This window comes from Schistocerca serialis, chromosome 2 (genome assembly GCF_023864345.2).
Source record: "Schistocerca serialis cubense isolate TAMUIC-IGC-003099 chromosome 2, iqSchSeri2.2, whole genome shotgun sequence".
Lineage (NCBI taxonomy): Eukaryota > Metazoa > Arthropoda > Insecta > Orthoptera > Acrididae > Schistocerca > Schistocerca serialis.
In genome coordinates, this window is record NC_064639.1 from 1,096,627,552 (window position 1) to 1,096,652,840 (window position 25,289).

The following is a 25,289-nucleotide window of genomic DNA, read 5'->3' on the forward strand; positions in this document are numbered from 1 at the left end:
AATTAATTATCCTTTATCCTATTTTTGAGCACTCAGATCGCGTTGCGTTAGGATATTGTTGATCTCATTCTTTCAGCAATTTAAGTACAGCCACACTCATTTAAATAAAGAAGTTTAAGCGGAGCAGACACGGACGGGGGATCACCCTATCAAAAATACGGTCTGCAAATGTGGAAATCCATTGTGATAAGCGACTTTGCCAAAGGGCAGATTATTCTTAAGTAGAGCTTGTGAACGAGCCTCTTCAAAACAACAAAGCTGGTAGAATTTTGACGTGCTACTGTCGTGAGCACCTATGAAAAAAGGTAGAAGAACAGTGAAACCACCACTAGGCGCTAAATGATTAACCGTCCACGACTCCGCACAAAAGTGAGGTTCGAAGGCTTGTCTCTTCTGTAAAGTAGGATAGATGGTGATCAGTGGCGTCTCTGCTCAAAGAGCACAAGTGTTTCTGAGCACACCGTTGTTGGACATGGAGTTCCGCAGCAGACAACCCCTACGTGTTCACATGTTGAAAAATGGTTCATATGGTTCTAAGCACTGTGGGAGTTAACATCTGAGGTCATCAGTCCCCTAGAACTTAGAACTACTTAAACCTAACTAACCTAAGGACATCACACACATCCATGCCCGAGGCAGGATTCGAATGTGTGACGGTAGCAGCAGTGCGGTTCCGGACTGAAGCGTCTAGAACGGCTCGGCCACAGCGGCCGGCTCACATGTTGGCCCAACGACAGGGTCAATTACGATTGCAGTGGGCACGGGACCGACAGGATTCGACCGTGGATCAATGTAAACATGTCGGATCTTCGGACGACTCATATTTTTGCTATACTAAGTCGATAGTCGACCCCACAAACGCAGTCATCGACGTCAACGGCGGCTCAAGACGTGAAGGGAACCACCGACGCAGGCTGGTGGGAGCAGTATTATGCTACGGAAGGCACTCTCCTGTGCAGCATGGGTCCAGTGGTACTAATAGAAGACACGCTGACAGCTGCAAATCACCTGGTTCCCTTCAGTCATGATGTGTTCCCCGATGGCGGTGTTATCTTTCAGCAGTATAACAGTCTGTGTCTCGAAGCCAGAACCGTGCTACAGTGGTTTGAAGAGCATTATAGTGAACCCACTTAATGTCTCGGCGACCAGATTCGCCTGATGCAAATCCTATGGAGCTATCATCGCTATCAGGCGCTATCATCGCGTACGCAAATTAGCGGGACGTTATTAACGCCAATTACACGGTATGTGCGTTGACATCTAATGCCACACACCTCCACAAACCTACCAACAAACTGTCGAATCCGTGACACGCCGTATCAGTGATGTATTTCGTTCCAGAGACGGGCAAAGAAGCTGTTACGCGGATGGTCCCACAATGTTTTGCCTCGTCAGTGTATGTATCAAAGGAAACATCCTGACTGGATAATTCATCACAGCCCAGTCCAAACCGCTAAGAACAGAAACTTGAAATTTGCAGACTGTGTTGATTTTATATTGTAGGCGTCGTAAAAAGGGATTTTTCGAAGTGGATGAAAGGTTTTGTGAGAATATGTCAGAGAATGTGTCGCTGTTATGGCAATCTTGAAGCTAGAACTACGAAAAATTGGTCACCATTTTTGGAAATTTAACACCTTTGGGGGTGAAACAGTCAGTAAACATTTTTTAAATAAATCATTACTAAACAACTTCCGTAGTATTTTTAAAGCTACGTCTATGAAAACTGGTATTTGACCTATCGGTTACATATTAAAAAGTATGTGTTTCACTGTTTTTGGAAACTGAGCCCCTAAGCCGGTGAAATAAGAGATAAAAGCTCCGACTCTAGCAACCAGAATCACTTTTTAGTCAGAAGTACATTCGGAAAAGATCATACCCCTACGGCCTTAATTAGCGCGCAGAGTGTAGAACATGTTGTAGTTTGTGAACAACATATAATTCGGTTTAAAAAAGAATCTGTGCAGGCCATACAGTAAACGCGAACGAAGCAGCGGGTGCTATGTTGGTCAATAACAGAGATGGTGTTACACGATATTGACGCTAGAGACGACTGATCTCTGTTTAGAGTGTATATTCCTGCAATTCACAATGTGTCTATGTAAAACTGTGTGATGAGGAATACTGGGATTCCCCGAGTTCCGAGGCGAGAGGTGGAGCTTGCCATAGACTTACTAAATTAAAACTAGACCGCGCATTGGCGCTAGTGTCGCGTTCTCACATTAAACTTGATAGAAGCCACCATTTGCAGGGAAACAGTGCGTAAACATGGTTCGTTCGTGTGCTGCTTATAATTGTATCAGTATAGTTGAAGCAAAGACGAAGACGGAAACAATGTTACACTTCACAAGTCAGTTATTTCTGGTTGTTTGTTACTTTCCATTACTTGTATATAGTATTTTCATGGAGAAATAGTACATCATGAGTGTTTGTTTTTGTTTAGTATTCCCCTTACAAATGATTTTCTAAATCGGAAATGGATAGTTGCTACTCGGAGAGAGAACTTCCAACCGACAGCAAATTATTTGCTGTGCTCTCTTCATTTTGAAGAGAAATGTTACATGGAAAATTATGTAAATAGATGTCAAGTGAAAGACGATGCTATGCCGAGAGTATTTGGATTTCCAACTCATTTGAAAAAGGTATGGTGTCCTGGAAATCGTGCAATATAGGCCTAGGTTAAATAGTGTGGAAATACTGTCAGTGTGTATAATTTTGAACGTCCGTTTTCCAGGTTACCAAGGCAATCAAATATATATTAAGTATTAATATATAATAATTGCGTTTAGATACTTAACATGTGTTGTCAGGTGGTGATTATACTTCGTAAATGGTCAAATATTTGATCAAATGTTGCAAACTCAACCACTTTCAGAGGTGCTATCGGTGTAAAAAACTAATGTGCGAATGAAATTCCTACGGTATTTAAGGTGATATGGGTTATTACAATTAATCATACCAAAATTCGAGTGTAGACAATACTGTGCTAAACAAAAGTAAGCGTGCAAAATGTACACAGTAATCGGCAAAAAGCAAACAGGACTTGACCGGAAAATTACGTGAATTAAATAATAATCGTACTGTCTGCTACTTTAAAAGTTTCATGTAATTATCTAATGCAAATAGCTCGGTGTAAACTCGCTCCACCTTGTCAGGAGAGAGCCTTATATTCTTAAATTTCGCGTCTCTATGCAGCCGTATTTCGGAAATTAGGAAACTTCATTCATTTAAGTATACTTTTAACATAGACTCGAATACTCGGTACTTTTTTGAACAAACATGGGTTTAATTTGTGCTTCAATTTGCTCTTGTTGCGTCTCATATACTTCAAATCACAACCCCAGTACTAAGGATTCATCCCTGCAAATGGCGGCTATCAGCTGCTTCAATTGGGGGACAGTTGCCTCGCTTCTCCGCTACGGCGTGGTAGGGGCTTGGAGCTTGCCCGTCATTCCGTTCGGTAGCACGTTCCGCTCCTTTTGGCATGTAGGCGGCGGCCGCGGCGTCGCAGAACTTCCCATGTTCCGCGTCCGGGCTTCGCACCGCGCCGCGTTCTTCTCCTGTTCTCTTCTCGACCTCGATACCATCTATTCACACCCGGTGGCCAGGTTTCACCTCGCCATTGTGGCCCGTGAGGGCGTTAACGTTATAAAGACATCATCAGGCATTCCTGCGCGGTCGCTATCTCCTCTCACCGAGCCACCTCTGGCCACTGACCCCGCGGAGGAAACTAACTTGTAGCACAGTTCCGTGCGTAAGAAACGTTCCCGCAGTAATAAGCTGCTTTTCTCCCGATGAGAAACGATAGCGTTGACCTCTCTACCGCTTGAAGCTGTATTTGGAGCTATTAAGTTATTTGCGACTCTTGGTTGCGGCTGCAATATCGTGTTAGAGTGGCGTAAGAGTTCGCAGCGTTTTTGTTTTCCATGTTGGTAGATTTATTTGTCGATTGTCATTTTTTATTTGTAGTTCACTGTTGCTATTTGAGTTTACACGTTGTCATTTTGTCAGTTGGAGATAGTGGACGCTACAGTGGAAGAGCAGTTGAACGGAATGGACAGCGTCTTGAAAGGAGGATATAAGATGGACATCAACAAAAACAAAACGAGGATAATGGAATGTAGTAGAATTAAGTCAGGTGATGCTGAGGGAATTAGATTAGGAAATGAGACGCTTAAAGTAGTAAAGTAGTTTTGCTATTTGGGGAGCAAAATAACTGATGATGGTCGAAGTAGAGAGGATATAATATGTAGACTTGCAATGGCAAGGAAAGCGTTTCTGAAGAAGAGAAATTTGTTAACATCGAGTATAGATTTAAGTGTCAGGAAGTCATTTCTGAAACTATTTGTATGGAGTGTAGCCATGTATGGAAGTGAAACATGGACGATAAATAGTTTGGACAAGAAGAGAATAGAAGCTTTTGAAATGTGGTGCTATAGAAGAATGCTGAAGATTAGATGGGTAGATCACATAACTAATGAGGAGGTATTGAATAGAATTGGGGAGAAGAGGAGTTTGTGGCACAACTTGACAAGAAGAAGGGACCGGTTGGTAGGACATGTTCTGAGGCATCAAGGGATCACAAATTTAGCATTGGAGGGCAGCGTGGAGGGTAAAAATCGTAGAGGGAGACCAAGAGATGAATACACTAAGCAGATTCAGAAGGATGTAGGTTGCAGTAAGTACTGGGAGATGAAGAAGCTTGCACAGGATAGAGTAGCATGGAGAGCTGCATCAAACCAGTCTCAGGACTGAGGACCACAACAACAACAACAACAACAACAATACAAAATGCAGAGTCAAACGGAGAAATCGGAACAAGCACTCCGTCTTCAGGCCACGAGTGGCCTACTGGGAACATCCGACCGCCGTGTCATCCTCAGAGGTGGATGCGGATAGGAGGGGCGTTGGGTCAGCAGACCGCTCTCCCGGTCGTTATGATGGTATTTTTGACCGAAGCCGCAACTATTCGGTCGAGTAGCTCCTCAATTGGCATCACGAGGCTGAGTGCACCCCGAAAAATGGCAACAGCGCATGGTGGCCTGGATGGTCACCCTTCCAAGTGCCGACCACGCCCGACAGAGCTTAACTTCGGTGATCTCACGGGAACCGGCGTATCCACTGCGGCAAGGCCGTTGCCGCAGAAATCGGAACATTTCCGACTTATTCTTCTCTTTGAGTTCAGCAGAGTTGTGGGAGCAGTGGAGGCAGCCAGAAACATTTGCACCTTATATGGGGGTAATGCCATTGGACGGCGCGCAGCAAGAAAATTATTTTCTCGTTTTAAGGAGGATAGTTTTGACATTAGTGACCATCCACGTTCAGGAAGACTTTCCGAGTATGATGAAGGTCGCTTAAATGCATTAATCTGCCAGTGTACTCGAGAGCTGGCAAATGTGATGAACTGTAAAAATTCGGTGATCGTGTACCATCTGCATGCAATGGGAAATGTTTATAAACCGGATGTAAGGGTTCCGCATACTCTAAGCCAAAAACCACAAAAATCAGTGGGTGGCCATAACTGCACCTTTTCTTGCTCGTCATCATCTGGCTCGTGAACAAAACCGACCATCCCCATCCTTCATCGTCACTGGTTTCGATTAATAGTGTCTTTATAGTAACGTACGGAAAAGTATGCTTGAGCGCAAACAAAGCGGTAATTCCTCGTACAAAAACCTACGCACGTCCACAAAAGATAAAGTTATGCATCTGGTGGAACAGCTACGGTGTGGTGTAATAAGAATTTCTTCCCCGAGGTATTAACCATCAGTGCTGACATCTATTGTCAACAAGTGAGACGTCTTGCAGACGCAATCCAAGAACAACGACCAGGAAAACTGCGTGAATTGATGCTACTTCACGATAACGCCCACCCGCATTCTGCTACAGTGACAAAAAACATTATACAGAAGTTAAATTGGGAAGTCATTCCGCACCCACCTTATTGAGCTGATCTTTCACCTTTTCCGCTATCTAACAACCTTCAAGGAACTTCCTTTCAGAATGAAAATGTGCTCCGAACATGGCTCAGCGCGTTATTTGCCTCAAAACCACAAGACATTTGCAGTCGTGGAATCGAAAACTTAACCCAGCGTTGGCAGACTTGTAAATAATGAAGGAGAATATATTATTGACGAGTACAGTCTCTCGAAAACGCTACGAACTTATGCACCTACATAATAAAATGTTAAAGCAACGAAAAATGGAAATGAGCGTATGGCGTAGTTGGCCGGGAGGCCCCATCCAGGGAAGTTCGGCCGCCAAGTGAAAGTCTTATTTCAGTCGACGCCACATTGGGCGACTTGCAAGCCGGTGATAAGGGTGAAATGATGGTGAGGGCGGCAAAACACCCAGTCCCCGAGCGGAAAAAATCTCCAACCCGGCCAGGAATCGAAGAACCAAAATTTTAAGCAATGAATGTATGAGCATTTTGGCCTTGCCCCTTTTATTTCACCTGTAACAGAAGTGTTTATAAGAGTGTGTTCCTTGGGAAAATTAATGCTATGATCCTTGACTTATGGAAGGCATTCCAAACAATTCCACACCATCTTTTAGTGAATTCGAGGTTACGGCATATCGAAGAAGTTTTGTGGCTGGATTGAAGACTTCGTAGCAGCTAGAACTCAACATTTTGTTCTTAAATGGATCAGATCGAGAGACGTAAAAGTAGGTCCGAGAGTCCCACAAGGGGATTTGACCAGATCTTCATTGTTCGCAATATATATGAGCTATCTAGTGAATAATGTCGGAAACGTCATGAGGCTGTCTGCAGACATTGTACTCTATGCAGATAAGTTACGTCAGAAAACAGAAGAGAAATGAAGGGACACCTAAAGAGGACTGACGTTTAGTATAGGATATGGCAGCCGACTCACATCGTAAATAAATGCAGCATGTTGTATATGAATAGGCGGACAGACGCATTGTTGTTCAATGACATTATCGGCGAGTAATCATTGGAAGTAGTAACAAATGTAAAATATCTAGGGTCATCCATCCGGAGCGACCTAAGATAGAACGACCACGTAACAACTGGTTGCTTCTAAAGCATTTACCAGGCAGATAATAGGAAGATTTATAAAGAAATGTAATTCATCATTCAAGGAACAGATTTTTAAAAAATTAAAAAATAAAGAAAAGTCACTCCTTCAAATGACTCTTGAGTATTGTTCGCTAACAAGGGACCCCCGCCAGGTTGTATTAATGAGACAATGAGAAACACTCAAAGAAGAGCGACACATTTTGCCAAGGATAAGCTTAGTATGCGCTAGTGAACTATGAAGATGTTTGTAGTTGCCTGTATCGGACGCTACAAGAGAACCAGTGTGCATTACGGAAAGATTTTACCTTTGAAATTGCGAGAGCGTACGTTTCAAGACGACGCGGGCAACATGTAAGTGCCACATGCAACTCGTTTAACCAACATCACATGAAATTAGAACTCATATGGACAGCCGACAGCCGTTCGTCTCACTCAGTGTTCTCGAATAGAACAGGAAGGGGAGGAAATTATGAAGATACATGAAGTGCGCACCACCACACACCGTAATATAAAATGATTTGCAGAGTATAGATGCAGACGGAAACGCAGGTTTAATACCTTAATCGAGCCACGGAGCGAGGTTCCGCTGGAAGTGGTTGCAAATTCCGGTTCGGTCAACCAGACTGTCTCGAAAATTCTTCTGGTCGGATTATATGAGCGGCAAGGTTGGCATGCTTCCACTAGTCAGATGACCTCCGATTCCCCCTCATACTAACTCAAATTAAACTGTAATCCACCATAGATCACGGTATGTTGAAATCTAAACTTTCTTCTATGTAGGAGAATTCTGACAGGAAAGGGTTATAGGCCTACATATGAGATATTTATTGATGTTTGATAGTCACAGACATTGTCACATCTACATCGTTGCGCTTACTTGGATTGTGCGTTTGCTACTAGGTAAGTTTTGTGTTAAAAAAACTTCATTCGTTTGCTAGGATCGTACAGAATGTATGACTGATTGTCATGATTCATTGAGCTTATTCTGGGTGCGGTGGATTTCACAGGTGTCTTATTACTATGACAACGTACATCCACGTTGACAAAAAATGAATCATTTTCATCTGAAAATTCATAGCCATACCAATGTGATTCTAGTCGCTTCTACTGTCTAACATTGTAAATAGGAATTAGAATCACAAAGTAGAAACTTGCGATTGAAAAAATATTAGAAGACTCGTTTGTTGTTATCCAACCGTCATTCAACAAGTTCTTCGAGGCGATGCACTACCAGACCGTCGAGGAAATGTTGATAAACACGACAAGCCAGCAGAATACAATAGTGCCCTAGAAACAGTCGTAATCAGACGGCTGGCTGAAAAACCATAATTGGCTGCTTAAAGAAACGCCAACTTTTGTTACATTCATTTTACGTTACATGAATCGTGTTCTATGAATCTCGCGTAAATTTTTTTCTGTGGTGAGGGAAGAAGTCGAAGATATATAATTATATCTAAGTGCAATAAATGAAGTGATTTACCGTTATCAAATATCGGCACAAAAAAGGCGAATATGTATTAAAAGACTGACTGAAAAGTGAGTACTAGCTGCTTCATTCTACATTCCTCAGCACACTTAAAATTTGTCGCAAAAATATTGGCACGCGAACATATTCGCGCTCTGTTTAACAAGCAGCTTGTGGTGTCAACGTTCGATACCACCCTTGCTACGGGTTGCAGTTATCGACTGCGGTCCGTGTTAGTATCGTTAGACCCGCGAGCCGCGACCAGCGTCGCTCCGCGGCTTGTATCAGGTTTCTAGCGAGCTCTCGTCCACTCTTGCTCGGGACGTAAAGTAGTGAAGTAGTATAGCCTTCAGCTGATCGGAAGCCACCTCTAACAAGGCGCTTAGTAACGTATGGCCTAAGTGAGGCCTCAATAGCTATCTCTTTATAATTATACGTATTATTCTTTCTCTTCTCATTGTATCTTTGTGGTTCTCCAACTGTCACTGTCTCCTGTCTCTCAGTCACAGTTGACTTCGTTCTGTCCTACTACTACTACTGTCTCCCCTCACTATCACTGTCTCCCTCTTGTTCTCTCTCACTACTTCTGCTTCATTCATTGTTTCCCACTGCTTCTCTCTCTTCTCACTGTCGCTCTCTCTTCCTCGTTGTCATTGTCATAGGCTGTGCCGCTCATTATCACTGGCTCTCACCCACTTCCACTTTCTCCTTGTCTGTATTCCCCTCCTACTGGCACCGTCTCCTTCACTGTTTACCCAGCAATATTCTTTCATTGTCTACTATGTTACACTGCCGCTGCGTCTTTCTCTTTCTCTGACACTGCCGTTGTCTCCTTCGCTCTTTCTGTTACACAGCCACCGTCTACTGTCTTCAGTATTTATTACTTCTCCGTCTCTTTCCCGCTGCCATTGTCTCCTTGTCTCTCAGCATAAAAAGTTGCGAATATGATCATGTGCCAACATTTTTGCCAAAATCTTTGAAAGTGTTGAAAGTAGACTAAGGCAGCTGGCACGCCACTTTTCAGTCAGAGTCTTTTATTAAAGAGGAGCCTATTCGCCTTTTCTTGTGCTCCGATTGGAGCGGTTTTCTGCTGGTTGCCTTCTCTTCCCTGCCACAGCAGGTAATGTCACTCATATGAAAAGAACTCGATGGGTCAGTAAACTTTTCAAAGTTTACTCATGTTAAATTAAAATAACGCAAAACTAATTTACGCCTCAGAGCGGATTTCACGTGGACAAAAATTTTGCATGTGCTTCAGTACTTCAACGTGGAGTTCCCAGAACCTTCTGATGATAACGGAGACAGTTTAAATCATGTTTCTCCGTGCTACGTCACTTTATATACTACGTCTTCGCCTTGCACCGGTTTTTACGTATTTTACGTGCACATTTAGGCTAACTTAGAACCTCTGGATCTCGGAGAGGGATAAATATATCAAGCAAATTTTCAAGGCTGTTCGAGATCTGGATCTTAAGAATAATATTGTAAAAATCTCAGGCATTTGCTGTGCATAGCCAACTTGAATCCTCGGCTGGATTTTGGTCCGCTGGTGACGGGAGAAAATATAGTAATAAAAAAAACTTTCTTTGTGGTTTTACGAGGAACAGCCCATGAAATAATGGTGCCTCCATAAGTCCCATCAAGCCCTCCGTAGACCACATCAAATGCAAGAAGAACCAAAAGATTTGCTCCATTATCCCAAGCAAAAGGAGGTGTGCGATATTAATACTTTCACCCTGCGCTGTAAGATAGTGACAATAAGACGATCAAAATCGCTCAAATGGCTTTAAGCACTATGGGACTTAACATCTGAAGTCATGAGTTCTCTAGACTCAGAACTACTTAAACCTAACTAACGTAAGGACGTCACACACATCCATGCCCGAGGCAGGATTCGAACCTGCGACCGTAGAAGCAGCGCGGTTCCGGACTGAAACGCCTAGAACCGCTCGGACACATCGGCCGGCCCAGTAAGACGATCCTTCCTGTGGATCCCTGCCCCCAAGGGTATTAAAAACACTTGATCGTATCTTCTTATCACCAATAGAACCCGAGGTATGAGCACCGGAAAATCCCGTATTTATGTGTGGCTTTTGGAACGTTTTACGTACGCATTCTGTCGCATGCATACTGGTATTCCCGGCGGGGTCATGGATTTTCTGTGCCTCGAGATGACTGGGTGTTGTGTGTCCATCATCATTTCATCGTCATTGACTAGCAAGTCGCCAACGTGGCGTCAACTAAAAAGGACTTGCAATACGGCGGCCGAACTCCCCCGCATGGGGCCTCCCGGCCAACAATGCGATACGATCATTTCATTTTCACAGTATTACAGGGTTAGTGTTGATTATTTTATTGATGTTAATCACTGATGCCTTTATATGCGATGTTTCTGATTTTCCTAGTGTTTCATTTACTCTTTGCAACTCTGTATGAAGAAGAGAAATATTCGTGTCGATAAATAGTATTAGTGAATATATGTACTGTGAAACAGTTGTGTCAGTTCGGTTTTTCTTACGAAGACCCGTTAGGGTAACAGAGTCAGGTCCAGCAAAACATCGCGCAGTAGTGCTGGTGGGAATTGACACCATGAACCCTGCAGGGCTGTCCATAAATCCGTAAGAGTACGACGGGTCGGAGATCTCCTCTGAACAGCACGTTGCAAGGCATCTCAGACATTTTCAATAACGTTCGTGTTTGGGGAGTTTGGTGGCCAGCGGAAGTGTTTAAACTCAGAAGAGAGTTCCTGGAGCTACTCTGAAGCAATTCTAGACGTGTGGGGTGTCACGGTGTCACAATGTCCTGCTGGAATTTCCGAAGTCCGTCTGAATGCACAGTTGATATGAATGGATGCAGGTGATCAGACAGGATGCTTACGTGTCACCTCTCGGAGTCTATCTACGCGTATCAGGGGTCCCATATCACTCCAACTGCACACGCACCACACCATTACAGAGCCTCCACCAGCTCGGACAGTCCCCAGGTTGTCTCCATACCCGTACACGTCCATCCGCTCGATACAATTTGAAACGAGACTCGACCGACCAGGCAACATGTTTCCAGTCATCAGAAGTCCAATGTCGGTGTTAACGGGCCTAGGTGGAGCGTAAAGCTTTATGTCGTGCAGTCATCAAGTGTACACTGTAACCTCCCTCTTAGCAATCGGCCTATCCTGCTTGCGATATAAAATATGACCGTGGATCGCGTGTATGCCTAATGGATTTTTACTAATTGTATAAGGCTATCTTTCCCGAAGAAATGATGCCAATAAGTAGGAGGAAAGTGTACAACCGACCCTTCTGATGGAAAAGTCTACTAAAATTAAAAGTAATTAAACCGAACAGGGCTATAATTTGGAAAAGGAAAGTTATTTTGTGCATTCACTCACGAACAACACTGGACAGAAAGGGGTATCAGTGATCATGAATCCAAAAGTTATACTAATGAACGAAAAGGAAGTAATTAACGGTCGCCAGCCCACTAGGGCAATTTACATCCAAAATCCTGTACAAGATGATGGGGGAAAGAAAATCATGTATTATTAAACACTGACGTGGCAACTAAAGGTTGCCACTTCCTTTTTTGACACTAATTTTAAATGAGTATGTAATGATAAAGAAAACTGAGAAGTGACTCTTACGTTATGTTTGGCATAAAATTTTGAAAAAGGCAATCGAGTAATGATTTGAAAATATGCAGTTAAACTGTATGTTAGTACTGAACTTCGTTACGTGGACAATGACTTTCAGTGACCTCAGCATAACGTCATCAAAGAAATTTAGGAAAAAAAGAAGCACTTTTTACTTTGCCATTACTTATTTTGCAAATTGGATTTCATGTTATTGTCTGAACAGCTGAGCCTTTTTTACTGACTTGAATAGAATTAAATACTTTAATACGTACCAAACCAAACAGCCATATGCTCCAAGCTATATGTAAAATAAATAAAACTTTCGCACTCTTAATTTGCGCATTTCTTTAGATTTGGATTTTTTTTTCAGTGATTGATTCTCAAACTTGAAAAATGAAATTGATTTACTTTAGCCATATACTGAAGCCTCTGTTGTACAACAGTTACTTGAAAGTAGGCTGAGGCTAAAATTCTTAAAAGAGAAATTATTCATTAATAAACTGGCTGTAACTATTCAGTTTGTTTCTAATGACACTCAGTTAGCATATTAGGAAAAAAAAAAGGAACAAGGATCCTGCTTGGTAACAATGTCTGAGGGCAATGAGAACACAATCGCCCTGAGTTTAGCTGATTGTTATTTAAATAAATCTTATCACTCAGATCACATTCAGTTGAGCTGCTGGGTTAGCCGTTAATACTTTCTACCAATGAACAGTCTTACTTCAGTGCTGTGCATACGACGAAACTAGGAGCCGACGACGAAACTGTGTTGCTGGAACTGCTGCTGTTGTTGAAGACGGTAGCATATTGTGGGGCCACGGCTAATTATAGGAACGGGCAATCGCAGTTAATACAGCCTCTTCCGCCCGTCCACTGTCCGTACTCTTGCTCTAGACATCTGGCCGGCGAGCATACATGATGCCGCCAAAAATGGTGCACTCTACTGCGAGAGTGATAACACCACACTTCCGCACACTACAAGCGCTGGAACGTGTCTCTCTCTCTTCGCACGCTCTGCGCAACAACCCCCTATCCAAAGATTTTACAACGCACAAGCACTGCTATTATCGTTGCTAGTCGATGCAAATAACAATTCCTTTGGCTTTTCCCAGAGCTTATAAGTTTCACAGTAAAACACAGATAAATACAATGAAACGTCAACAGACTTCTACCTAAATGTACACATACACTGAATCAATGTCCTTACTTATTAAAAGAAAGCACTTAAATTACAAGTATTGACATACAAGTCAGAAAAAAGTTATGTATCAGTAGCAGGTGCCATGCATTGTGCATTTTCCGTGTTAAAACACGAGTTGGCCTTCGGCTCGATGATGTTTCGTTGAATGATTAGCACGGTGACACTGATGGCCCAGCATTGATATCTGCAGCAATTTGCGGAAGGGTTGCACCTCTGTCACGTTGAACGATTCTCTTCAGTCGCCGTCGGTTCCGTTCTTACAGGATCTTTTTTCGGCAGCAGCGAGGTCGGTGATTTGCTGTTTTACCGGATACCTGATATTCACGGTACACCTGTGAAAGTGTCGTACGGTAAAATCCCCCCTTTATGGCTACCTCGGAGATGCTGTGTCCCGTCGCTCGTGAGCCGACTATTACACCACGTTCAAACTCACTTAAATCTTGATAGCCTGCCACTGTAGCACCAGTCACAAATCTAACAAGTGCGCCAGACACTTTTTGTCCTAGATAGGCATTTCCGATCGCAGCGCCGTATTCTTCCTGTTTACATATCTCTGTATTTGAATATGCATGCCTATACGAGTATCCCGGCTCTGTACATCATTCTTTCTCACTTTTCGTAGTAAACTTCGCTTAATCCGGCCTCACGAAATAATTTCTGTGGGCATGTAACCTCTGTCTCTTCTCGGGGTTTGGAATGTCGTCCGGGATAGAGATTTGGAAACGAAGTCCACAGATTTTGATTAATAAAACTCACGAGACACTGAAGGCAGTTCTGATATTTAACTGACTTATTTTTTTCTGGCAGCAGTTTTTTGGTATGCGACCTGCAATAATAATTTCTCTAACAATATATTTACTTCATTACTACATATACCACCGTATCTATAGACTTGAATGTAATGGTGGATTTAAGAGTCCGTACGTCAGAATACCACTAAGAGCGGACGCGAAAGCGAATGCATTTGACCCACTGCAGTGGTGTAGTTCAACTGAACTCTGCGTCTAACATTAAACATAATCCTTACAACATGTTTCTGGGTTCTGAGAATGTTGTCTCTTAACTCGAACTTCCCAATAATAAAGACCCCTTAACTTTCTACTGAATTAGATACATACATCCTGGAAATGGAAAAAAGAACACATTGACACCGGTGTGTCAGACACACCATACTTGCTCCGGACACTGCGAGAGGGCTGTACAAGCAATGATCACACGCACGGCACAGCGGACACACCAGGAACCGCGGTGTTGGCCGTCGAATGGCGCTAGCTGCGCAGCATTTGTGCACCGCCGCCGTCAGTGTCAGCCAGTTTGCCGTGGCATACGGAGCTCCATCGCAGTCTTTAACACTGGTAGCATGCCGCGACAGCGTGGACGTGAACCGTATGTGCAGTTGACGGAGTTTGAGCGAGGGCGTATAGTGGGCATGCGGGAGGCCGGGTGGACGTACCGCCGAATTGCTCAACACGTGGGGCGTGAGGTCTCCACAGTACATCGATGTTGTCGCCAGTGGTCGGCGGAAGGTGCACGTGCCCGTCGACCTGGGACCGGACCGCAGCGACGCACGGATGCACGCCAAGACCGTAGGATCCTACGCAGTGCCGTAGGGGACCGCACCGCCACTTCCCAGCAAATTAGGGACATTGTTGCTCCTGGGGTATCGGCGAGGACCATTCGCAACCGTCTCCATGAAGCTGGGCTACGGTCCCGCACACCGTTAGGCCGTCGTCCGCTCACGCCCCAACATCGTGCAGCCCGCCTCCAGTGGTGTCGCGACAGGCGTGAATGGAGGGACGAATGGAGACGTGTCGTCTTCAGCGATGAGAGTCGCTTCTGCCTTGGTGCCAATGATGGTCGTATGCGTGTTTGGCGCCGTGCAGGTGAGCGCCACAATCAGGACTGCATACGACCGAGGCACACAGGGCCAACACCCGGCATCATGGTGTGGGGAGCGATCTCCTACACTGGCCGTACACCACTGGTGATCGTCGAGGGGACACTGAATAGTGCACGGTACATCCAAACCGTCATCGAACCCATCGTTCTACCATTCCTAGACCGGCAAGGGAACTTGCTGTTCCAACAGGACAATGCACGTCCGCATGTATCCCGTGCCACCCAACGTGCTCTAGAAGGTGTAAGTCAACTACCCTGGCCAGCAAGATCTCCGGATCTGTCCCCCATTGAGCATGTTTGGGACTGGATGAAGCGTCGTCTCACGCGGTCTGCACGTCCAACTGAGGCGCCAGGTGGAAATGGCATGGCAAGCCGTTCCACAGGACTACATCCAGCATCTCTACGATCGTCTCCATGGGAGAATAGCAGCCTGCATTGCTGCGAAAGGTGGATATACACTGTACTAGTGCCGACATTGTGCATGCTCTGTTGCCTGTGTCTATGTGCTTGTGGTTCTGTCAGTGTGATCATGTGATGTATCTGACCCCAGGAATGTGTCGATAAAGTTTCCCCTTCCTGGGACAATGAATTCACGGTGTTCTTATTTCAATTTCCAGGAGTGTATATCCTTTATGAGATGCAGCGGTCAGTTGTTTGCACTTTAATAACACTTTACCCTTGACCGTAATTCTTTATTAACATTAGAATACCTTAAGCGTTCCGGCGTTCTGCCATTTTCAAAGAATCCACGAAATGCACATAATAGTATCCCACTGATGTCACCATGGTCAAGTTTAAGTACAAACTTTGCATAGAAGGTAGGAATTGAAAAACACTTACATGACGTTTTATAACAGTGGTTTTAGTTACCAAAACTGCGTATATCAAATACACAAGCGCAAAATTATTCAGGAGCTTAGTTAAAAAGAAGAAAACTTAGTTTTCTAGGAGCGATGGGCTCCCCAGTAACAGCGTGGAGTGCGGAAATTGCGATGTGAAGGTGGCGGACTACTGCAGCATCGCTACGGTGGAAGTGTGTCGTTTTTGACAACTTCAAAACAGCGAACAATTTACATCTCATAGTCGAGAAAGTTCGCAAGCGGTACCAGGCTATCGATCGGCGCCACACAGAAAGTAACTTAATAATTTGGTCGGCGTAATAGATGTCTAGAGACCACGTGAAATTTATTACAGAAGGTTTAATCGGTGGCCGGAAAACAGGCGATCATACACTGCCGTGATGAATGGACCACCTCTGGAACATGACTGTCGAGAAAGCCTGAGGAAGTAATATATTGCAGTCGTTTCAGAAAACCCTGGAAACGATTCACTAGGGGACTTCGAGAACGGAACCTGTAGAGAGAGAGAGAGAGAGAGAGAGAGAGAGAGAGAGAGACAGTTGAATGTACTGTCGTTTCGTTTGCGTTAGCCTCCATTTCTGCAAAACATACTAAGTGCGGATGCTTATGTTTCAGAACATATCTTTTTGTTTCTCGACGCTTTTCGAGTCGGACGAAGAAGGATAGCTCTAAGACCAAGACAATGGACTAGAAAATGGGCGGAAGTGAGTTTTACATGCTTATCGAATTCACTTTGGCTACAATCATAATACCTAGTTCGGCGGGGTCTTCAAAGTTTTATTTTACTACATTTGTTCCGTTGCATTAACGCTGGCTGTCTGGCTATCTATACTCCTTGATTGTCTATGTTGACTGCTCGTTAACTCAGTGTGTTTACTTGTAACACACAAATTTTCTTCGGCGTGTATCCCGCCATAAAGTCTTCGTTGTTTCTCGAGAATTATCAGTCTTCCTTTAAGTGGGAAGAAATGGCACTTCATACTACATGCAGTAGCAATTTCGCGGTATATACTGGGTGGTTGTAATTAAACTGACGGCGTTCCACGTGCTGCAGTGCGGGCTGTATACATTGCAGAACGCTGAAACGTCGTAGGTATCTTCATTAATCTGTGTGCTCGCGATGTATTCTGAAAAAAAAAATATTAGTTCGACTTTCTGCTTCAGGTGAAAATATGGCGCTATAAACAGTCAAAATGCGAAATGTTTCCTGTTTTCACGTCAGTAAGCTGTTTGTCATATTGCGACGAGTGTTGATACCTTTTTGTGATGTGACTGTTGGCATAATGGCTTAATAAGGTTGAAGCTTTCCGTATGAAACGCAATGTTAATCGAGAAGAAAGACCGTCAACTGCCGGTAAAGTTCTCTTGTATGAACGGCAGCAGTAGCAGCGCTGCACTACAGGAATATCGCCGACAGAAACAGCTCCGAAGAGGGCCCACGCCAATAAATCAGCTAATTAATATGATCAAGAAACTGGAAGAAACAGGTGAATTACGAGGTACATCAGGGAGAGGGAGGTTGCCCATACCTATAGCAGTCGTTGATAAAGTTTCTGTAGCTACAGCCGTCCGTGCAGCACATGCCGTACATTTAATTAATTAGTCAATTAATTTGATACCAAAATGGAGCTTGTGAGTGGAGTGCTCAGATATGTGGGGGAGTAGGAGGGGGGAGAGGGGCGGGGGAGGTCGGGTACCTCAGAAGGACAGATGATCACCAGGCGGTCATAATCCACTTACCAGAACAATTGGTTAAGGACCTGTCAATCAAAGAGAACAATAGATTTGCCTAGAATGTTTGCTTGCCCTGATGTAGACAACCTACAATGTGCGGTGATGTTCTCTTTACTCTACTACTCATGTGTTGCTGTGACTCATTTAGGTTAACTGGAAGAGAGAGAAAAGAGAAAGGAGACGTTTGTAATACATATGAGAATTGGATATACGTCCTGATCTCCATCTCCACATTGTATCTGCCCATTTCCTCCTCTCCCTCTCTTTCTACTTGTCCTCCCCCTTCCCCTTAAGTCTGTCCATCACCTCTCCTCCTTTCTCTATCCATCTGCTCTTACCCCTCTTTCACCATGGCCTCCTGCCCCCTCTTTCTCTCCCTCTTTCACTGTTCATCATAGTCCTCCCCCATTTCTTTGTCCATCTTCTCCTCCTCCGGTCTCTCCATTTCCTGCTGCTCCTCTTTCTCTCCCTTCTCTATCCATCACCTCCTCCCGTTTTCTATGTCTACCTCTTCCACCCAACTTTCCCCATATCGTCCTCTTCTCCCTCGTCGTCCATCTCCTCCTTTCCGCCGGCGTGGTGGCCGCGCGGTTCTAGGCGCTTCAGTCTGGAACCGCGCGACCGCTACGGTCGCAGGTTCGAATCCTGCCTCGGGAAGGTTAGTTAGGTTTAAATAGTTCTAAGTTCTAGGGGACTGATGACCACAGATGTTAAGTCCCATAGTGCTCAGATCCATTTGAACCATCCTCCTTTCCGTCGGTCCGTTTCCTCCCACCCTCTGTCTGTCTCCCTTTCCTCCCCTCTCTCTGATCTCGAGCCTTGTTTATTGCTATTGTCAATTCAGTGCTCTAATCATAACAAGAACTCCAGAATGAGTTTTTCACTCTGCAGCGGAATGTGCGCTGATATGAAACTTACTGGCAGATTAAAACTGTGTGCCAGACTGAGATTCTAACTCGGGACCTTTGCCTTTCGCGGGAAAGTGCTCTACCCTCCTTTTTTCTTAGCCACTTTAAAAAAAATGCTGTGCCAATTTTTTAAGGAAGGTAGGAGAAAGAGAAACCTTTATTATTCACAAAATCATAGTATGTCCTTACACGTTATAACTGTCCTGGAAGGAACCTCGCTGCCGTTCTACCATGCAGCATGAAATAACAACAAAGTCAAAATGGGGCCACCTGTGGCACCCTAAAGGAAAGTATTTATAGATATTAAATCAAAATTCGAAGTACATCCCATTGCTAACTTTGCAAGTCTTAGTTCTTCTTAGGTCGCATACTCGCATAGTTGTCCTTAGTTGATCACTTTACTTGGTCGGTTTCACAACGACAGCACCGCCGCTCACCTTTGCGCACCTGGCACACCCAAGTATATGGCGGGTCCGCAAATTGGCAAATCAATCCTTGTACTTTTGTAGCCATAACAGTTTTGTGTGTCCATCTTGCACGTATTGCCAGTAATCCAGTACGTTCGGTACGATCGTCTGAGCTACCCAAGCACGACTAACGACCCGTCCCCACAGCTTCGTGCTTGGGTAGCTCAGATGGTAGAGCACTTGCCCGCGGGAGGCAAAGGTCCCGAGTTCGAGTCTCGGTCTGGCGCACAGTTTTAATCCTTCAGGAAGTTTCATAACAAGAACTTTTCGAGGTTTTTGGTAATAACGTTCCCCCTTTTCATATTACATATTTATTTACAAATTACATGTATTTAAAAAATAGGTATGTAAAAACACGCGTGTACTCGAATGCAATGTTGTTTCAATATTTCGAAGCAATCGGTGAAGAACTTTCGGAGATTTAAGGATCTTGACCACACTAACATTTACATCTTTATTTATATGGATGTAAATGTTCGTTTGTAACGCGCCAGGAGAGTCGAGAGCGCTAACACGCTGCTTCCTGGACTAGGGTAGGCGCGCCGGTCCGGATCAAATCCGCCCGGCGGATTAACGACGAGGGATGTGGTTTTTAGGTGGTTTTCCAAGTCCCGTTAGGTGAATACCGGGCTGGTTCCCACGTTCCACTACAGTTACACGATTCGCCGACATCTGAACTCGTTCGCACTATTCCATGAATTACACTAGACGCAGGGGTACACAAGTTCCATCCCAGGGGATACGGGGTGGCGGCAGGAAGGGCATCCGGCTACCCGTTCATCCTAACCTTGCCAAATCCGTTCCTAACAATGCCGACTCTGCGTCAGTGCGGGACATGGCACCAGTGAAAGAAAGAAAGAAAGAAAGAAATGTTCGTTTGTACAAAATCGTAAATCTCTGAAAGCTCTTCACCGATTGCTTTGAAATTTTGTCAAGATATTTTATTAGAATACGAGTGTTTTATATACCTGCTGAAGCGCCATATGGCACCTATAAAAGTATATGTAATATATAAAGGGGATACGTAGTTAGCAAAAATCTGATGTTCTTTGATCAAAACATTAAATCTCCGGACGCTCACCACCGTTTCCTTTGAAATTTTGACACAACGTTGCATTCAAATACACTCGTGTTTTAATGTACCTACGGGAGTGCCATATGGTACATAAATACATACAGTATCACGTTTTTATTTATGATATATACAGTTGGTCCTCCTAAGAGTCGCCACAAGATTTTTCTCTATTGTTTCGGCAGATATTTATAATTTCGTTTTTTACAGTGCGTAGCTGGAGTCAGCCCAAGCAAATACTACTCATCACTTTTTGCTAACAACGTATCCCCTTTATATATTACATACACATTTATATGTGCCATATGGTGCTATGGCACGTATATAGAACACACGCTTATTCGAATACAATGTGTCAAAATTCCAAAGCAATCAGTGAAGAACTTTCAAAGATTTTGTACAAACGAAGATTTATATCCGTATAAATGAGGATGTACATGTTAGCGTGCTCAACATCATGAATGCAACGTTGTGTCGAAATTTCAAGGCAAGCTGATCGTCGATGAACTCTCTGAGATATACGATTTTGAACAAACGGACATTTATATTTTTATTCATATATATTAATCCAACTACAGTTCATGGAAACAGCAGTATGATCGTTGGCAAAATCTTCATAGATTGTTCTCCGTTTGATGGACACAGTATGAGAACAATCAGTAATGGCGTGGCAGACCTTGATACACAGACAGTGATACTGAAAAGGATCAAGGAGAGTCTGTTCCGGCATATCGACAAGCGCCGGCACGAAGATGAAGAACGCAACAGCAGAGAAGGCTGTGAGACTATGTCAGCCAAAAGCCCGAAGAGTAGAACCGGACCACCACAGGAGCGGTCTCAATACGAAGAGACTACACGGACACTAGCAGAGAGGACTAGATGAACAGTGATGTTAACGACAGCAGTGACTTATGAAGGAGTGCGAACGCTTACACGGACATTGTATATCGTGAAGGACATTGGGTGTTTGCATGTCGCCCATTGCTTGCGACAACTCGTTGTAAATCCATAGTTAAGTAATGTCAATCTTCTTTATTGTAATAAAAACTATTAGATGTGATTTGCTTGAACTGTTGTATAGCTATCCGAAAAGCAGCATCCTTCAGGCACCCTATAAGCGACGAGTGGGCAGGACCCCACAGAGTAGTACCCTAAAGCTGTAAACAAAAGATTTAGGGAGACAAATCCACTTGTTATGCAGATCAAGAAACTGCAAAAAGTTGGGAATTTAAGGAGATGGGACCTGGATAAACTGACTAAACCAGAGGTTGTACAGAGTTTCAGGGAGAGCATAAGGGAACAATTGACAGGAATGGGGGGAAAGAAATACAGTAGAAGAAGAATGGGTAGCTCTGAGGGATGAAGTAGGTAAAAAGACGAGAGCTAGTAGAAATCCTGGGTTAACAGAAGAAATATTGAATTTAACTGATGAAAGGAGAAAATATAAAAATGCAGTAAATGAAGCAGGCAAAAACGAATACAAACGTCTCAAAAATGAGATCGACAGGAAGTGCAAAACGGCTAAGCAGTGATGGCTAGAGGACAAATGTAAGGATGTAGAGGCTTATCTCACTAGGGGGTAAGATAAATAGTGCCTACCGGAAAATTAAAGAGACCTTTGGAGAAAAGAGAACCACTTGTATGAATATCAAGAGCTCAGATGGAAACCAAGTTCTAAGCAAAGGAGGGAAAGTAGAAAGGTGGAAGGAGTATATAGAGGGTCTATACAAGGGCGATGTACTTGAGGACAATATTATGGAAATGGAAGGGGATGTAGATGAAGATGAAATGGGAGATACGATACTGCGTGAAGAGTTTGACAGAGCACTGAAAGATCTGAGTCGAAACAAGGCCCTGAGAGTAGACAACATTCCATTAGAACTATCGACGTCCTTGGGAGAGCCAGTCCTGACAAAACTCTACCATCTGATGAGCAAGATGTATGAGACAGGCGAAATAGCCTCAGCCTTCAAGAAGAATATAATAATTCCAATCCCAAAGAAAGCAGGTGTTGACAGATGTGAAAATTACCGAACTATCAGTTTAATAAGTCAAAAATGCAAAATACTAAAACGAATTCTTTACAGACGAATGGAAAAACTGGTAGAAGCCGACCTCGGGGATTATCAGTTTGGATTCCGTAGAAATATTGGAACACTTGAGGCAATACTGACTTTACAACTTACCTTAGAATAAAGATTAAGGAAAGGCAAACCTACGTTTCTAGCATTTGTAGACTTACAGAAAGCTTTTGACAATGTTGACCGAAATACTCTCTTTCAAATTCTGACGGTGGCAGGGGTAAAATACAGGGAGCGAAAGGCTATTTACAATTTGTACAGAAAACAGAAGGCAGTTGTAAGAGTCGAGGGACATGAAAGGGAAGCAGTGGTTGGGAAGGGAGTGAGACAGTGCTGTAACTTCTCCCCGGTGTTATTCAATCTGTATAATGAGCAAGCACTAAAGGAAACAACTAATGAACATGATTTGGATAACGAACGGCATTACAATATAGCGTAGGGAGAAACGGTAGCAGTATCGTAGTATGAAGAGCAATCAGAGCCCGGAAACTGTATTTCACTACAGACAATACTGATAAATCTGAGGAATGTCATCAGACAACCTAAAACAATGCATTACACCAAGAGAATAGAAATCTCTCAGAACAAAATTAAAATTATACAGTCATTTGCGAAAGAAGTATCAGCCAAAAATATTGGTACTCAACACATTACACCTCTGCTGTGTGAGAATGAAACTTTTAGGATCAAATACAGGTTTGTAAAAGATTTAATAATAACTTATTGTCAGTAGTTGGTTAGTTAAATCAAAAGTTTAATTGGTAGAAGTAACTATGTAAAGCTCGTGAAAGCTGATGTTCCTTGACAATTACATCACATGCAGGTACAGCAAACAAGCTAAGATGTAACTGAAGTAATTATTAGATCATTAAAGAGTGAAGACTCCCATGGATGTGGTGAAATTGCAGCTAGGATTACGAAGGTCAGTGCACCATCCATTAACTCTGTAATTAGTCACTTGTGCAACGTATCTTTCAAATGTGATCTGTTTTCGGACAGATAGAAATACTCGTTAGTGAAACTACTTTGTAAAAAGCATAAAAGAGGTAACGTAGTCAATTAGCGATCAGTTTCTTTACTACCATTTTCCAAAGGTTTTTGAGAAAGCAATGTGTAGCAGGTTAGTAGCACAGTTTAGCACACATAATTTGCTGCGAGACTCTCAGTTTGGGTTTAGCACGGGCTGTTTATTATTCTGTGTGTGAGGCACTAACAGTGTTAAACGGTAGGCTGAGGACACTGGTATTTTCTTTGATTTAACCAGAGCATGCGACTGTGGTGGACCACAAAACACTTTTACCTAAGATGAAGCATTATGGGATTAGAGAAGAAGCTCAACACTGGTTACCTTCATATCCGGAAAGTAGGAAAATGGTTCAAATGGCTCTGAGCACTATGGGACTCAACTGCTGTGGTCGTAAGTCCCCTAGAACTTGGAACTACTTAAACCTAACTAACCTAAGGACAGCACACAACACCCAGCCATCACGAGGCAGAGAAAATCCCTGACCCCGCCGGGAATCGAACCCGGGAACCCGGGCGTGGGAAGCGAGAACGCTACCGCCCGGAAAGTAGGAAGTAGAAGGATGTCCTCCAGTGTCAACTAACAGGGAAGACGTTTGAATGTGACTGGCGACATGTAAAGAGAGAGGTGCTACTGGATTCTGTTCACGGTTCATTGCTTTCTTGATATATACCAATGATCTACCACTAAACGTGGCAGATGATACAAATATTGTTCTGTTTGCAGATGACACAAGCGTTACTGCGAAAGACGTGGATATGGTTAACAGGGTCTTCAGTAAAAGCAGCACGTGACTTTCAGATAACTGCTTAATGCTTAGCTGTAACAAAACGCAATACATACAGTTTCTGACACGGATGTCATGTAAAAGCCATATTTTGCTGTTCGAAGCGGGTGTAACGGTCAGTCAAGTCGACCATTTTTAGTTTTTAGGACCGAGAGTGATGGAAGACTTTCTTGGGATTATCACGTCAAGGATTTGGTGCCGGTACTGAAAGCTGCTACCTTCACTATAACAATGGTGTCCATTGCCTGTGACACTAACACACGAAGGCTTGCTTACTTGCTTCCACTTTTATTATCCTGTATGGTGTTGTATTCTGGGACAACTCCGTGCATTCACCAAGAAAACTCTGAGCCCAGAGAAGGACGATAAGACTGATTTACAATGGCGGTTTGTGAACCGTGTAGGCCACAGTTCAGGCATCTCGGAATGCTGTCTCTGCCTTTCCTGTACATATACACCATCGCGAGATTTGTTGTTGACAATATTGACGTATTCAGAAGAAACTATAACAATCGTTCTGTGAAAACTAAATGAAAAAAAAGGTGTACACTTCGGTAACTCTGCATTATGCATTCTACAGAATGATGTGCAGTATTCAGCACTTTTCATTTTCTGCACGATTCCAGCGGAACTGAAATAAATTATATGATAAGACCCAAGCACTCAAATCCAAGTTGAAAGGTTTCCTTGTGGCTCACTCTAATTTTGTACAGGAGTTCCTCGCAGTAGTCGAAAACTTTATTTTTAGAGTGTAATTACTCGTATACACTGTTCTTTCGTGTTTTATTATTTCTTTATTTGTTTACAAATTTTCTAACCAGAATACCGTAGACTACGCACTGACACGTTCCATGAACATACCTAAACGATAATACGAGGATTGGACCTTTAATAGAGGCAACTACTTATTTACAGCTCGTACAAAATAGATACGTGTTTCAAACTTTTACTGACCTTCAAAGTAGTCAACAGCATTGTGTATAACCAGCTGCCAGCGATGTGGAAGTCTTAGGATACTCTTAGCAGAGCCGGCCGAAGTGGCCGTGCGGTTAAAGGCGCTGCAGTCTGGAACCGCAAGACCGCTACGGTCGCAGGTTCGAATCCTGCCACGGGCATGGATG

At 43.5% G+C, this 25,289-nt stretch overlaps 1 pseudogene; it reads right to left on the bottom strand.

The window, feature by feature from the left end:
* Nucleotides 1-5,019: 5,019 nt before the first annotated feature.
* LOC126458904 (5S ribosomal RNA) lies at nt 5,020-5,137 on the bottom strand (annotated as a pseudogene).
* Between the last annotated feature and the right edge of the window lie 20,152 nt (nt 5,138-25,289).